We start from the raw sequence: 17,063 nt of genomic DNA on the forward strand, positions 1-17,063 counted from the left end.
TAGCATTCTGCGTCCTCTTTCCAATGCCACAAGTCTGAGCCAAATTGGATTCTCCAAGGAAGAGTTATGTGAAATCTCCCACAGTGACTTTTTTTTAGACTGGTTCAGTAGAGCGAAATTGTACGACGTGCCACGAGTCACTGTTTCAACCTTTGAATCTAAAACACACACACAAGAAACTACAGTCCATCCTCTTTCTGTACCTTCTTACGGAATTTCAATTCGAACCCCAGAGAGAAAGTTATGACGAGTTTCCCCAGGTCACCTGTTTTGAATGTAATTCAGGAGTCTGCAAAAAGGCCAACTTCCTCAGATCATATCTCCGCAAATATCACGCGAAAAGCTCTGAAATTTAGACCCAAGGTTCAGCGAGATTTATTCTCAAATGGGTTTTTTTTGCGACTTCTGAAACGTCACAAAAAAAAAGTTATAGCGAAAATTCCACGATGACCTGTTTGGAGCAGTGAAACCCTAGAATCCAAAGCTCTGATACCAAATGTTATGAAACCAGCTCAAGAAAAGATAGAAAAGATAGATCAACGCCTTAGAATTCAGCCTCTTCTAGGGGGAAACCTCCTTTACGTTACATAAATGAACAATTCTTGGATGATACAAATGACAAAACCTCCTTTCTATATATAGGAGTCTAGGGAGTCACAATATAATCCAGCCGACCTAACAATAATAATATAAAGCCACAAAAATAACAATAGAGGGATTCTATGGGGCACAGAAATAAAAATATGGGGGTAATAGGGGCACAACAATATAAATAAGGGGTATAACTACAATAGTAATGGGGTAATCACTAGTATTATAGGGACCCAACAAACGGTTTGAGACTTGAGTATGCCCTTGATGGCAGCTCAAATTATATAGCCTGGAAGGATCTCATGGAAGCGGTATTAGAGGACAACGAGCTGAAGGACTTCATTGATTAAGAAGTCCCCAAGCTTGTAGAAACTAGTGCCCAAGAATTGGCAGAATGGAAGAAATGTGTGGCTAGAGAAAGGAGAATCCTCCTGGAGGGAGTTCGAGACCACATTGTCTCGAACCTCCATGGGAAGGAGACACCATTTTCGATGTGGAAAACATTGAAAGATATATATCAGAATAGCAGAGATCAGAGGAAGTTGGTGCTGAAAGACAAGCTTCGAAAAATCAAGTGTGAAAAGGGTGATACGATCTCTATGTATCTGACCAAGCTCACCACCTATAGGGATGAACTTGGAAGTGTAGGGGTCACGACAGCCGATGATGAAATGGTGAGTCTTGCTATCCTCGGTCTTCCTAAGAGCTGGCATAGCTACCAAGACTCAGTTAATGGAAGAGAGAAACTGCCAAATTGGGAATGACTTTGGTCAGATCCGATGCAGGAGGAGATAAGGAGAAGCACCAAAGATGGTTCTTCATCCATGGAGGATGAAGAAAACTGCGCCTTAGCGAGCAAGGCAAAGAAACGGAAGGAGAAGGATTCTCATTCCAATTCGAGTTCTTCCCATGGTGGGAAGAAGTTTGACAAATCGAAAGTGCGATGCTTTCATTTTCATGAGGTGGGCCATTTTGCTACAAATTGTCCACTGAAGAAATCCAAGAATGGATCCTTGGAAGGATTAGAAGGTGAGGCACTTGCCTCACAGTTCGAGTTGGATTTCACTCTCATTGCATGCATGGTTTCATCCATGGTGGGATGTGGTTGGTTTCTTGATAGTGGAGCTTCTTTCCACATGACCAAAACGATAAGAGTTTGTTCAGTACCTTGGAGGAGAAGGATCTCCAGATACTCATAGAGATGGGTAATGATGAAAATTATAGTGTCTCAGGTGTCGGCACGGTTTTTTTTCAGAGGGAGCATGGAGCTCGCATTACCTTGACAGATGTCAAGTATGTACCAGGACTGAAGAAAAACTTGGTGTCGATCGCGCTGCTGGAAGACAGAGTCTATGATGTAGTCTTAGTAAGGGAAAGGTTTTCCTTAGACACATCACCACGAGACAGGTGAAGCAGATCGGTTCACGAGTCAGGAACCTATATGCTCTTGAGTTTCAAGATGCATGCAAAGCCTTCAGGAGTAAGGAAACTGTTGGATACTTGGTGGTTGAGAGGGAGAGTACTCTACCTCTCAACATGCAGTTCCAGAAGAAGTCTCAGGAAATTGTGGAGGAACCACAGTTGGTGAAGCAACTTCAAGAGGTTGTGGAGCAGCCACAACTAGAGAAGCTAAGAGGAGATCGAGTGGAGACATCCATTCATCCAGAGACCTCCAGTAGGGGGAAATTTCAAGCCAAGTGGGCAAAGGGATCACATGCAGCCATACCTCCAGGTGGGAGGTGGGGCGATGTGGAGTGATCGTCCCAAGAAGGCTGGAATAGGGGTAGGATCCTTGAGGTACCCAACCTCTTTGATTCGACTTTCCTGCGGGAGCCCCGATGAGGAGTAGCAGCACTGGCTGATTGGGTAGAGATGGATAGAGATGGAGCGGCAGAGAGAGCTACGGTGTAGGAGTCCCAAGACTTTGTAGAGCTAACAAGATGCAGCAATGCGAGAGGCACAGGAGTGTTGCACCAGTGCAGGATGGCACAGAGAGGTGTCCAACAGTGCGAGATGCATGGAGTGTTGCAGCAGGTCAGAGGTCAGAGAGGAAGCACTTGTCAGTGGCAGAGGGAGCTTCAACATCAGAGTATGTTTCTAGCCCAACAGAGAGGTCAGTTGGGAGTTTTTTTTGTTTCTAGAGTTGCTGGAGCATCCACACTTGGAAGAAGTGTTGCATGCAGAACATTCCAAAGGTTCAGGATCAGGTTTGAGTTGAAGCCTTTCTTGTTGAGAGGGAGTGTTGAAAATGGCAACAAGAAATGCTAAAAATAGAAGTGATAAAAATAGCACTGCTATAAATAGTAGTTCAAGTACCAGTGCTAGACTGAGCAACAAGGAATGAAAAATGGAAGTGCTAAAAATAGCATTGCTATTTTTAGCAGTTCGGGATGGATTCCTATTTTAGTTAGTCCCTGAACTAAAATAGTGAAGTAAAATTCGAATTTGATCTTAGCAGTTGTTTGTAAATTAATTAATTAATTCATCTTGAGTTAATTAGTTAAGGAAAAATAAACATGAAGTCTATGTGAGGACATGCAACAGTTATTCCTTTCATTAATGGATTTATCCATTAGTTAAAGGATAAGGATGAGTTGTAATTAGTTAGCTTAGTTAACTGATAAGTCTAGTTAGATTAATTCTTACAGCTTGTAGAATTAATTGTGAGTTCAATTAGTTAATGCTTGCATGCATGTAACTGCTGCACTTCAGATAACTAAATATTCTCTCATAAATAACTCATGCATGTCAGTTCAGAGAAATACCTAGTTGAGATCAGACGAGGGACAGTGTACTATCAGTTGGATGGATTTTTCCTATAAAGGAAACTCATCTATGCAGAAGGATTTATCTCCGTCAGGATTGTGTAGTTACTACTAGGCCAAGTGAGAAGTGTGAGGTGGGAATTCACATGCGTGGAAGCACTGGACCCCAAGAAAAACTGCGCAAGGAAATAAGAGGCTTGGAGGGTAGAGGAGAAGGTTTGTGAGAGGCCTTTGACTGTCTATGACCAGCAGAGGGATTATACTGAGAGCTAGATAGCTTCCGAGCTAAGGCTTTGTGTAATTTTGTGACTATTTTCCACTTTTATGATAATACAGAGAGTGGGGTTTTAGGCTGAGGCTTTCCCCGGATTATATTTCTGTGTTATGTGTGATTGCTTCTCATTCTCAGTTATATCTGTTCTTATTTGATACTGCTCATATGTGATTAAGCTTCTGCAAAGTTTATGGTAGAAGTAGATCTAGTTTTATCCTTTAGTACATTGCATATATCAGTTGATCTACAGGTGAAATTTCTACAGGGAATACATCCTGAAACTGCTGCAACAGTGGATATATGTTCAACACATATGAATCCTCAACCTCCTTACCCTTATCACTAGAAATTTGTACTTCAAATAGCTTTCACCCTTTCCTGTGGCTACGATTTTCTTGCATAGCTGTCACTATCTTAACAGATGTGGCTTTCTTCTTACCTTGCAAGACTCTTGGTTCTCCATTTTCATCAACACACTCAATAGCTTTGTCATAGCAGTCAGCCTTGGTTCTATGTAGATACAACTAATCCATGCCCAACAACATACTATATGATCCAAACGATAACACATTCAAATGTGACGTTGTAGGCATACCATTTAAATCAAATGTGCAAGCTCTTACCCATTGATGGACTCGCTTCTTTATACGTGTAGCCAACTACACTAACCAAGAATCTACATGCAATTCCTTATTCAAACCAAACTTATCCACCAATTCAGGACTAACATAGCTATAATTAGATCCAGGGTCAATCAAAATAGAAATAACTTGATCACAGAGCTTACCATCCATCTCAATGATAGATGCCTAGTGTTTTGCTTGCCTGTTGTCCATTGTTGCATAGATATGTGGAATACTCTGGCCAACATCCCCAACAGTCTATGCCTCCTGTGCACTGTATATCTTAGGCCTTCCACCATGATGCTGCGGACAATCTCTCCTAAGGTGTGTGTCACCACATGTCCAACACTCCAACCGACTAGTGCCCTCACCTCTATGTTTTTGTTGTTGTTGTTGTGACCCATGTCCCTATCTAAATACATTAAATCTCTTTCGCAGAGACACATTTTATTTCCCATCTGCATGTTGAGGCCTTGTCCTCTTACGCTATCAGTTACCTCTACTTTTGTCTTTTCCCTTCCATCCATGATGAGATTCATTCTTACGATTTGATTTATCATAGCAATGCTTCATTTTTCCAATAACTTCCTCAAGTGATCGAGGCTCATCATACTCAATCCGATCTCTAAATAAAAATGACAACCCACTGACAAATATCTGAACTTTAGCCTTCTCATCCGTAAGATATGGTACATACATCAATAGTTTCAGAAACTTGGTAGTGTACTCTTCATCTATCATTGATACCATCTTTAACTCATATAATTCTTTATCCCTACTATTGTAGTACCTTTCTGACAAGTACTTCTTCCTGAAAAGCCTCTTGAATTCCCGTCAACTCAATTCATCTATCCTGATGTCTCTTACTCGCTTAACATCTTCCCACCAGATGTCTACTTTACCTTTCGAGCTGAAGATAGCTATTCTAGCCCTCATGTTATCTATGTACTCATGAAACTCAAATAATTTGTTCATGCCAAGTATCAAAGCCTCTGCATCTTCCGACTTATTCACATCTCAGCCATCAACAGTAGGTGGTTTTTCTTTCTTGAATTCATCCAGTAAATATCCCTTATCGTTCCACCTGTAAGGATGATAACGACAATGATCATGATATATACTAGAACCAGAACTAGAATAATACCTGTACTCATCGCCCCTCCTTTCTGGAGTGTCCAACAACCTTCCATCTCTCACTGTGTTAGATCTATCTGACCTGTGTCTACCAAGAGATCTACTGCCATATGCTCCATTAGTCCCATCCTCATGTGCATGGCTGATCCAAAGCGGCCCTTGTCGCTACAGTTCTGACAAAATCTGAAGAAGTATAACATTGACCTTTGCTTGCTTCTCTTGTGCCTATATGATCTAATCATTATCTGCCTTACAACTCCTTATCTCTTCCTTCAAGATTCTCAATGTATTGACCAAATTAGAAGTATGCCCCACACCACGTTGCTCATCTGATGCATAGAGAGATTCTATGTAATCTACCACCTTGCTAGTTATTTGATCTTTCTCTTCCTGCAATGCATAATATGCCAGATAAACCAAAATTATTGGTTCTCCACAAAACATACAGATGATGACGTATGAACCAAACAAATACAATCCTAATGTCAATATAGTCATGGGAAGGAGTATAGCCACTGGTGAAGACAAGGTAGAAGGCAAAGTGGATACATGGGTTCGTAGGGCTAGTGAGAAGAGTATTGGATTTTACTTACAAAGAGAAAAGGGGACATTTATGGAGGCAAGAAATTTTTTTATGGATCCAAGTGCTTCTACATCTAAAACTTAGATACCAATAGTTCCACGACAAGGGAAATCTGAAGAAATTACTGTGACAGAGAAATCTGATCCCACGGCGTTGAAATCGTTTTTACAAACATGCATGAAGCTGTTGAGGGACTAGAAGGAAATTGAAGGACTACAAGAACTAATAGATAACTGTGCTAGCAAGGACAAGTTGTTACGAGAACAACACATAGTGAATAAGGTGAACTGAAGTAAGAAGAGGACTGGTAGGGAAATGTGGTTGACAACACAAATTGGTGATTTTGACATGGACCAGATAGGATCTTATGCTAATGTACTACCAAAATAAACTTGGGAACGTATGGGGAAACCTAAGTTGTAGTGGTCCCCAATCCAGTTGCATATGGCAAACCAACAAAAGATAATTTCGAAGGGTCACCTGCATAGATTGACTATAGATGTTGAGGGAGCCAATGTGCTCAAATATTTTGAAGTTATTGAAATACTCGATGATAATAATTCATACCCAGACTTGCTCGAGATTGATTAGGCTTTCGACATGAATGTTATTATTAATTTTAAGAAGTGAAGCATGGTGTTTGAAAAGAGTGGCCTCATAATGGTTGTTCCATTGGATCCGGCTGAAGGTGCATGATACATAGAGCTAGTCTGTGATGACTATGACGATGAAGACATTGATCACATATATAAGCTCACTATGCGAGACGAATACTGGATTAATCCCACTACAGATGGACAGATCAGTTGGGAGAAGGATAGTTTGTGCCAATCAGACTTAGATGAAGAATTAGAAAACTGGTAGAATTGGTTGCATGAGGTCTCTACACTACGATGCAATAGGCTTACAAAGTATCTGCACTGTATATTAATTGAGGTATGTAAATTACCTTATTATGATGGGCTAGATGATGTCAATATTTTTCTTGAACATTTTGAAAGAGACGTACCAAAGGAGCACAAGTTCCAGGCTCGACATTTTGCTTTAAGAGCTACACCTACGAGATGGTGGGGAACCCACAAGGATAATATTGTTGATTGGAAGGAATATCATAGACTGATGAGACTATGATTTGGCTCCACAATAACACAGCTCAGTGAAAAGTACATAGGTAAGAATGACCCACGTGAACATATGGCTCGATGGAATAAGGCTTATGGTGAGGTACCTTAACTGGAGTGAGTACATATATTTATTCATACCTTAGATGTTATACCGATGAGCTGGTATTTGGAGATTGAGTTGCGACACGGGACTGTTGATTGGGATAAAATGAAGGAGAGATTCTTGTTGACATTCAGCTTTGAAGATAGGTTTGAATGAATGGATGGGGCGCTTCAGGCGATTAAGGCAGCGATCTTCCAAATGCCAATAGAACCTATAACTTGGATGCAGCCTGACTGGAGCATGTAGCTACAACATGCGCTGGAATGCTACAATGTTACTATGGAAGAAGGTGATGAGGATCCACGAAATATCAATATTCCTAAGTCAGAGGGACTGCGTGAAGTTGCAGGACCTGATGCAAAGATCCCTGATATATCATAGTCGGTAAAGACAAAACAAGTAAATATTGGCTTAGAAGCAGAACCAAAGTTCGTGCATATTGGTGACTATTGGGATGAAGACATGGTAGGCAAGGTTGTTGAATTACTGCATGAATATCAGGACTTATTTCCAACAAAGTTCTCTGAATTGAAGGGTATAGTAGGTGATTTGGGTGTGATGAAGATCAATTTAAAGCCAGATGTGAAGCTGGTTAAGTAGCGCCCATATCGACTGAACCCCAAGTACAAGGAAAAGGTAAGAGAAGAGCTAGACAATATGCTTGTGGCAGGTATAATTGAGCCAGTAGAAGAGTCGAAATGGGTCAGTCTGATGGTAGTCCAGGAAAAGAAAACAAACGGTGATATAAGGATCTATGTAGATCTGTGGAAGTTAAATGATGCATGCGTGCATGACCCCTTTCCTATTCCTTTTAGAAATGAAGTTCTAGAAAACATGGGTGGACAAGAGGCTTATTCGTTCACAAATGGATTTTCGAGATATCAACAAATTAAGATTGCATCGAAGGATAGAAGAAAGACTACCTTCGCTACAAAATGGGGTTCATTCCAATATACAGTTATGCCTTTCAAACTGAAAAATGCTCCTACAATATTTTCAAGAGTGGTAGTCGCAGCATTCAAGGAGTTTATTCACAAGTTTCTAGTATGCGCCTAATGTTGGATACGTGCAGGAAGTATCAGATTTCCTTGAATTTGAAGAAATGTATTTTCTACATACTTTATGGAATATTGTTGGGGCATGTCATATGTAAGAAGGGATTGATGGTAGACCCTGCCAAGACCACTATAATTATCAATTCGGATCCACCTAAGAATGTAAAGTAGCTACGCACAACTTTGGGTCATACATGGTATTACAGGAAATCTATAAAGGCGTATGCGCAAATCACTCCGCCAATGGAGCGGTTGTTGAAGAAGGATGTTACATTTTTCTGTGATGACGTCTGTCAGAAGAGCTTGGATGTTCTTAAGGAGAAGATGGTTACTGCGCCAATCCTAGTATTCTCGGACTGGAAGAAAGAATTTCATATGCATGTGGATGCATCTTGTATAGTGTTGGGCGTTGTTTTAACTGAACCAGGTGAAGGAGATATTGACCATCTGATTGTCTTTGCTAGTAGGAAACTATCTAAGGTGGAGTGAAAATAGTCAACCATATAATGATAAGGATTAACGATGGTGTATGTGCTACAAAATTTCAGGCATCATCGGCTAGGCACGCACTTTAAAATGTACACGAATCATTCTGCATTGAAATACATGTTCAATAAGCCTATGTTGGGGGGGGGGAGATCTATAGATATTTTCTTCTCTTCCAGGAGTATGATTTTGAAGTGATAGTTAATCTAGGAAGGTTGAATGCTAGACCTAATCACCTCTCTTGGATCGATACTAGCGAAAAACTAACTAATATTAATGAGGGGTTACCTAATGCACAACTCTTCGCTGTAAGAGTTGCTAATGAACAATTTGCGTTATTTATTTTCTGTCTACTGGCATAGCTCCTGAAGGATACATAAGGAAGCAAAAAAAGGAACTAGTAGTCAGAACTACAGATTTTTCAGTGATTACAGGACACTTATATAAGATGGGACTAGATGAAGTTTTGTGCCAATATGTACCTGAGTATGAATGACATAGTATTCCGGCTGAAGCACATGGTGGTGTTGCAGGAGGACACTATGTAGGTAAGGCAATTGTGCAGAAGATTACTCGAGTAGGATTATGGTGGCCTACAGTACATAAGTATTCTAAGGAGTACTGCACTGCGTGCAATGTGTGTCAAAGGACTGGAAGACCATTTCGAAGGGATGAATTTCCCTTAAATCTGTAGGTCACACTGCAAGCATTTGATAAATGGGTAATTGACTTCATTAGACAAATTAATCCATCGGGGAAGAAGACAGGTACATGTTATATTATTACTGCGACAAATTACTTTACCAGATGGGCCAAGGCACAGTCCATGAAGGATTGTAGTGTGGAAATTACTGCGAAGTTTATATTCGAGTACATTTGATCACGATTTGGATGCCCAAAGATCCTGATGAGTGACCGAGGTTCACACTTCTTGAATGAAACAATTAAGGCATTGACAGAAGAGTTCCAAATGCACCATCAAAAGAGTACGTCGTATCATCCTCAGGCGAATGGAACTATCGAAGCTTTTAACAAAATATTGGAGAATGCCTTAATGAAGATCTGCAATGTTAATAGGAATGACTGGGATGTGCGCATACCAGCGGTTCTATGGGCATATAGGATGACTTGTAAGAAATTGACAAGGAAAACACCATTTAGACTGGTATATGGACAAGAAGCAGTGATGCAAATGGAGTATATAGTGCCCAACTTAAGGATCACAACAGTAACTGAGATGGCAGATCGCGACTGCATGGAGGAATGTTTAGCGCAGCTGCTTGCATTAGACGAGGATTTCATTTTGGCTAGTTTTCATTAGTAGGTGCAAAAAGCTAGAGAAAAGGCGTGGCATGATTTCCACATTAACCAATGCACTTTAAAGAACATTGATTTGGTCCTAATGTATGACAGCAAGTTCAAAAGATTTCCATGGAAGTTTCAAATGCATTGGTTGGGACCCTATGTGATCAAGGATATTTCGAACGGTGGCGCAGTTCATCTTGCGAAGCTGAATGGGGAGTTGTTTCCTGGAAGGATTAATGGAAGTAGATTGAAGGTATATAGGGATGATCCTATTCCTGCAAGGATGCGATGACTATATGACAACAGGAAAGTCTTAGTGTTGCAGGTAGTTTAAAGGAAATATAGGACTATCAACTACTCTGCCGAGAAATGGTTCTGTCGAAGAAGGAGGTTTGCGTGACAACGTGGGTGGAGAAAGCTACAACAATTTAGTTGCACCATCAGGGAGGATCCCATGCAACCTTCCCAAAATGTGATGGTTGGAAAAGCTACAGTTGATTTGACCATGATTTTGTCCTTAAAGGTAGTGGGGGAAGTGCATTTAAGGAGCATATCTATGAAAATTTACCGCCAAATTAGTAGTTATGAGGAGGATATGAAGGAATTCAAGGCATTTGAATTTGAATTTGGCTATAAATATGGCATGTCGCTCTACGTTTGGAAACTTTTCCTCTTGGAGAAATCTAGAGCATGTCTGGTGAAGATTTACAGGATATCTACTGGGAATTTCTAGAACGCGGTTTAATAAACATCATGACTGATACCCCTCCTACACGCACCATAGCTCATAGATCACCCAAGTCGAAGCCCACTGCCAACCGTGTTTGAACCAGCAGAACCAGCAACAGTGAAGAAGCAGAAGAAACCACAAAATCCCCCAGTATGGCAACCGCTTAGGAAGGTGACTGTTGAGCAGCAAAGCAAGGAAAAGATGGATAAAGAGAAAATGAAGCAACCAATGGAACCAGTTGACTTAGAGGAGGAAGAACTTGGGACAGGAGTTGAGGATGTAAATGTTGATGACGACAAGCCAATTTTGTGGTTACCTCCATATATGCCGCCGAGAAAACTGACTACCAAGGTGACAAAGGACCCCGACACAGTAAAATTAGCCATTTGCACACCTTTTTTGCCTAAAGAGTGCCCTTTGAAGGAGTGTTGTTGGCGCAGGTACCGCAACTGCACATGGAGGATTGGGATTTGGCAGATAGGGCCAAATTCCCTCATTTTGAGCCAAGAAAATACCTGAAGATGGTATACTATGAGGAGGCCGATGTAACACAAGTAGAACCAATGACGTGGGCGTCTCGGATTTAGCGCATCAGGTTACTGAACATGTTGATCGTGCCTCATTTTAGGAACAACAACATCAATACAATATGTGTGCTCCAGTTGCTGACTTTGGTGTATGACTGAGTCTTATGGCCCAGGGAGAGGATCCCAATCGATGCTATGTTGATCATGAGGATTACTGCACTGCCATGTGTAGGACTAGACCCTTCTAGTGCTTTTGTTTGTAAGTCCCAGGAAAATTATCAGGTGAAGAAAGATTACAATGCCATCAAGAAGTCACGAGGCTACGTTATTAGCTTGATTTCTGATATGGTTGTCACCTTTACCGTGTCCATTATAGCAGATAATATTATGAAGAAGTGTAGGGTAGGCAAGGTACCAACCCCAGTAATTCAGTTGGCCGCACAGTGAAACCAAGAGGTACAATTTAATTGGGAAGGATACCTCTGCCAGGAGTTTCTGGATGATTTTCGCGAGGCCCGGGAAGATGGGAAATTGTTCCATTATGAATGTTTATTGTTGTTGATAGCTTTGACAACCTGGAGAATCCTCGATGAGTCACAGTTCCCTAATGTTGACCCAGACTTGTGTGAAGTTGCAAGGTATGCTTTGCTATGGGCATTGAAATATCCAAGTCGGGTGGTTGAGAATAAATAATTTTGGGTGTTGTTTGAGATGGATCTACACACCGTGGTCAGCTAGAAGCCACGACTATCACCAGTGTTATTTTCCCAATATCGCAGAGTTGCGAACTTCAAAGTAGATTTCCACAATGTACACATACAAGTGAAGAAAGATGCAGAGGGCATATGGTATGAGTTGCCCTATTTGGTCATTGAGAAGGATATTTTATTCGTAGTCTCTAGCTGGTCAAGCATGTGGCTGGACCCCAGCAAGGAAGTCGAAGGAGACCAAGTAGGTACCAGCAAAACAAAAGGTATGCTGATGGAAGACCCCAATACGATGCCTCAAAAGGTCATTGTGGACCTTGGGAAGAATACCACGCATGAGCTAGAGCATGTAGACGAAGAGGAGCCAGACACAGATGAACTAGAGTAGGGAGGAGTAGACCCTTTGAAGGAGACATAAAATATTGAGTCTCCTTTCATCCTAAAGAAGTGGAAGAAATCCACCACTGAAGGTGCAAGCAAGAAGTAGAAGTTTGACAAGACCTCCAACATTGAAGCGATGGTCCTCATTAAAGGAGACATCAATGAGATTGGTGACACTATGTGCTCCATCACAGAGGTTGTGTGGGGACATATCAAAAATTAGTACAATTCCATATTGATGTAGGTCCAATAGGACCTCAGAGAGTCACAAGTACAAGCGAGCATGATTCAAGTGAGCGTGGTTTAGGCAAGCGAGAATCAAGCGAGCGTGGCAACAAAAAGTCTGACACCAGCACTGCCTTCGACGTTGGTGGTAACCACTGAGGTCTGCATAGTTCCCATTCTAGGAGGGTCATTGCAATTTTCTACCCCAGTGGATCAGGTAACAACGCCATATGGGAAGAACTCAAAGTTTAACTTAGCAACATTGCCCATTCAAGCATTACATGAACTCCACGAGGGAGTATCTGCTGAGTTGAAAATCCGAGAAGAGCAGGCGCTCTTCGTGATCAAGGACATCAAGAGCTAGAATGAGTAGTTAGCCGAGGAAATTGCCTGGGCGATACAGGATAGGGACGTAGCCACTGCACACAGGCAAGAGCAGGAGGATACCATCACTTAGACTTCCATTGAGCTATCAGATCTCCTCCTACAAACTAAAGCATCTTCTGAAGAGAAGATCCACAAGCTGGTAGCCGCGGTGAAGGAGTCCAAGGCAGAGGTTGAACGAGACAAATTTGAGATGTATATGTAGGTCACAGAGCTATAGATGAAGCTACAACCAACAACACCTCCAAAAGTTCAAGAGTAGTGCGAGGCTTCTATTAGGGAATATATGGAAGTACTAGAAGCTGCAGTTAAGGATTGTAGCCATATTTTTTAGCACACCATGGAGATGTGGGCCTCGTTGTAGGAGGAACCACATGTATAGAAGATTGAAGTAGACATCAAGGAAAAACAACTACAATTTGATGAAATCAGGGAAACAATGCGGACCTTAGCACCTGTGCAACGGTTTGCTAGACTAAAGGAATGAAAGGCCATTCATGCCCAGATAGACGAGTTGCGACAAAAATCATCCATCATCTCAGCAAGAATGCAACCTTGGGCCGACGAAGCAAGTCAATTCTCTTAGTCTATAGAAAGTAAATTGAAAGGAATGACACAAACATAGAGGACCATTGGCTTAGCAGTAGAGGGACCAACTACTGAAAAGTTGGTCAAGGAAGTTCAACAGGCTGTCGCGCAGTGCACAACAGAGCTTCAAGTATTGAAGGCAAATTTGAACAGCCTTAATGCATGTGTTGAGGACGTACCAACAGAGTGACTTGGGACAAGTCACATATTTGTGTTGGGGGCCTGTTGGGATAGGGACCCCCAGCTCTGTTTTTTGTCTAAGTTTTGAGTCAATCTTGATTATAAAGTCTCTGCATTTCAAGAAGTGGAGCACACAGAGTTAAAGGGGCTTTTAGGAAGGTCAAAACCCCTTATTTTGTAAAGGGATGGGTTGTTTTGAGTAAACAATGAACTCTGCCCATGGTTCGCGGACCATGGTAATGTAATGTAAAAGATATAAAAGGGAGTCATCTAGGAGTCATTAGGCAGTTCTATGCTTATGGATAGTTGATGAATAATATTTTGAGTTTGTAATTTTGTATTCTAGCGAAGGGGAAGGCTCCTGCAGCTGAGTGCATGGAGACCTTGGTAATTCTGCAGCTGAGTGCGTGGACCCCTGCAGCTATGTGTGCAGGGTCAAAATAAGTGTATGTATTGAATATTTGAAGTAATAAAGCATATTTGAAGAAAATTTGTGTGTTCCTTGTATATTTATATGTTTTGTGTTTTATGCTCAGTTATGATTTGACTCTTTGTGATATTGTCTTAATTGCATTTTGAAGGTTGATATCTACTTTCGTATGTTAATTTATGCATGTTAGAATACTTAGGTGAAGCTTATAGATCTAATTAAGTAGAAATGATTTAAGTTTGTGGTTCTAAATATAAGGGTTCACAAAGGTCAAATCAGGCCCTAGATTAAGGAAACGCCTCACTACTACATCACATAGCCTTCTGGATGTAGAAACCTGGTTCTAGCATCCCCGAATACTGCCTTGGGTGAGACTGCAGTTTGCGCTAAGTGGACTGTTGCCAAAAGGGTCGGTAGTGTAGGTTTTTGTTGGTTAGTCTAGCTAACTCTAAACCTGGTTCCAACCCCCCTCAAGCCAACATCCACTCAAACAGCCTGTCTCTGGTCCCACTGTTGTTCTGGACCTCTGAGGCCATATTCTCTCTCATGTTATGGGAAAGGGAGTGACCAGAGACCTAAAGTTTCTCTCATAGGCCTACATGCCAGCGACTGTAGACCAAACTTGCCAGTTTTGTGCCAATGACCCCAGGATTTAAGCCACCTTTTCAAGCCCAAATCCTAGGCCACTACCCAAAATGGAATGAAAGCTTAAAATCAAGAAAGGTACATGGAAACAATGAAGCAAAAGAAATAAACTCAACAAGACCTTACTAGCCATGACAGGCATTTCATCAAACATATTGTCAACATGTAACCTACAGGTGTAAACAACAGAATTAACTATAGGGATCCCATACTTGTCTGAGAATCACTATGAGCCATTGATTCCTCGTGTCATTTGTTGCATATTCATATATTAGGCCATAGACACATTATCCATTCATATACAAGTAAAAACATGCTGAGAGCCAAACATAGCTGCTGCCATAAAATGTACATGTAACCAGCATAATAGGGACATAAATACAATAAACATATCAACCATCAAAATCCATATATACACCAGTAAATTTACACATGAAAATCAATGGAATGAATTTCTCATTAATCAATGCAATGAACCAACCAGTGATGGGACTACCACGTTCCACCTGACCATAGATTAGTTGATCCAATTCTCTCTTCAGCCAATCACCCCCGTGCCATATTCCAAGCATGAATGTGGGACTCGTGGAACACATCAAAAACACCAATCAATGTGGATGCCACCAGAGTTCTCCACCTACATCATGAGGAATTTGAGTGCCTCCTAGTCTCTCAAGCTTTATCGTGCATCCGTAGTCTGATCTATGGATCACTAGGCCCTACACCGCAACATATTCTCCAGGCTTTACTATGAATTCCATCCCAGAATCACTAGGCCCAACATAGAGAAAATCCACCTCTTAGCTTTACCGTATATCCCGCCGTCTACCGGCAAGGATTCCTAGGCCCACTGAGGCACACAATATGGCTTTACCACAACCCACAGTCTGGTTCAGGGGTTACTAGACTAGTGGATTCATGCATCCTCATTCCGGTTCAGGGACCACTACAACATGTGTTTGTCAATTCGGAGATCCACCCCACTCAACTTCGAATTTAACCTGGCCATCCCACATAAACTGAATGAGAGAACCCATCTCATCAAAGCTATCATGAAATGGAAAGGCTAGGCTAAAAACATTGTCACACCTGTCAAAACCCATGCCATGGTAGAAAACAAACACATGCAATACCATGCATGCCAAATCTAGCAAGGAAAATACACATGCAAGTCGATACTTGCAATGAAGCCTATTGTAGCTACTTGATCATGCCTTTCCCTGCTTGATCTTTGCTTCCTCCTGCCTTCTTTGCCTTTCTTGCTCCAATGCCAAAATTCTCTAAGAAAACTCTAAGTGTGCAAATCGCAATCGACGCTTTCAAATGGTGTATCAACCCAAACCTTAACAATCTACGATATGACGGACGCGCCGGAAGTATTAAACATAATGTATATAATATCGGTCCAGAATCTCCATCGTAAATCGCAATCCACGAATGAACTAACACATGTACATGAGGCGCTTTGCGGACCCACCAGAATTATTAAACGCAATATATATTTTTCAGGTTCGGCCCTCATCGCAAACCGCAATCGGCAGAACCCATATACATGTACATGAGGTGCTCTGCGATACGGCGGACCCGCCAGGAATTTTAAACACAATGCATATAATTTCGCATCCGACCCATCGCAAATCGCAATCGGCAGAACCAAGGGTTATATTTCATATGACTGCCCACTTCGATTTGTGACTTCGATTTGATCTCATCGCAACCATTGGCTGAACTAGGGCCGATTCTTTAACACTTTTTTTGATTTCGATATATTACAACAAACACAATACTTCATTACTTTTATAATTTGCAGGGGTAAAGAATATAAAGGATCTTCATTGAGGTTGAACCCCCGCAGTGATTTTAGACCACGCATTGTGATAAAACTGATAAATAAAGCTAAAAACACAATATAAGCTACAACATCTGGCTCCAACTAGTGCTTTTTCCACAAAAGCACTAAGAACTACAGATTAGTGCCTTTTCCTCGGGCATGGAGTCATAAATCGCTTCGCCAAACTTAACTGTGTGAAAATTTGTACAATGAAACCACGCCGATACCTGTAGTGATAGGAGGCTTGTGCTTTGATAGCAAAATATTGAGAATCATAGATCAATAGCCTTAGTTGGGCATGGAGTCCAAAACTGTGAAAACCCTGAAATTTGATGAACTGAAACCTGACATTCTTGAAGTCTGAAACTTTTGCAAACTAGTTTCCAACTGGG

This window comes from Pinus tabuliformis, chromosome 3_2 (assembly GCF_031772625.1).
Source record: "Pinus tabuliformis cultivar Carrire ecotype Pingquan chromosome 3_2, CPIR1, whole genome shotgun sequence".
Taxonomy (NCBI): domain Eukaryota; kingdom Viridiplantae; phylum Streptophyta; class Pinopsida; order Pinales; family Pinaceae; genus Pinus; species Pinus tabuliformis.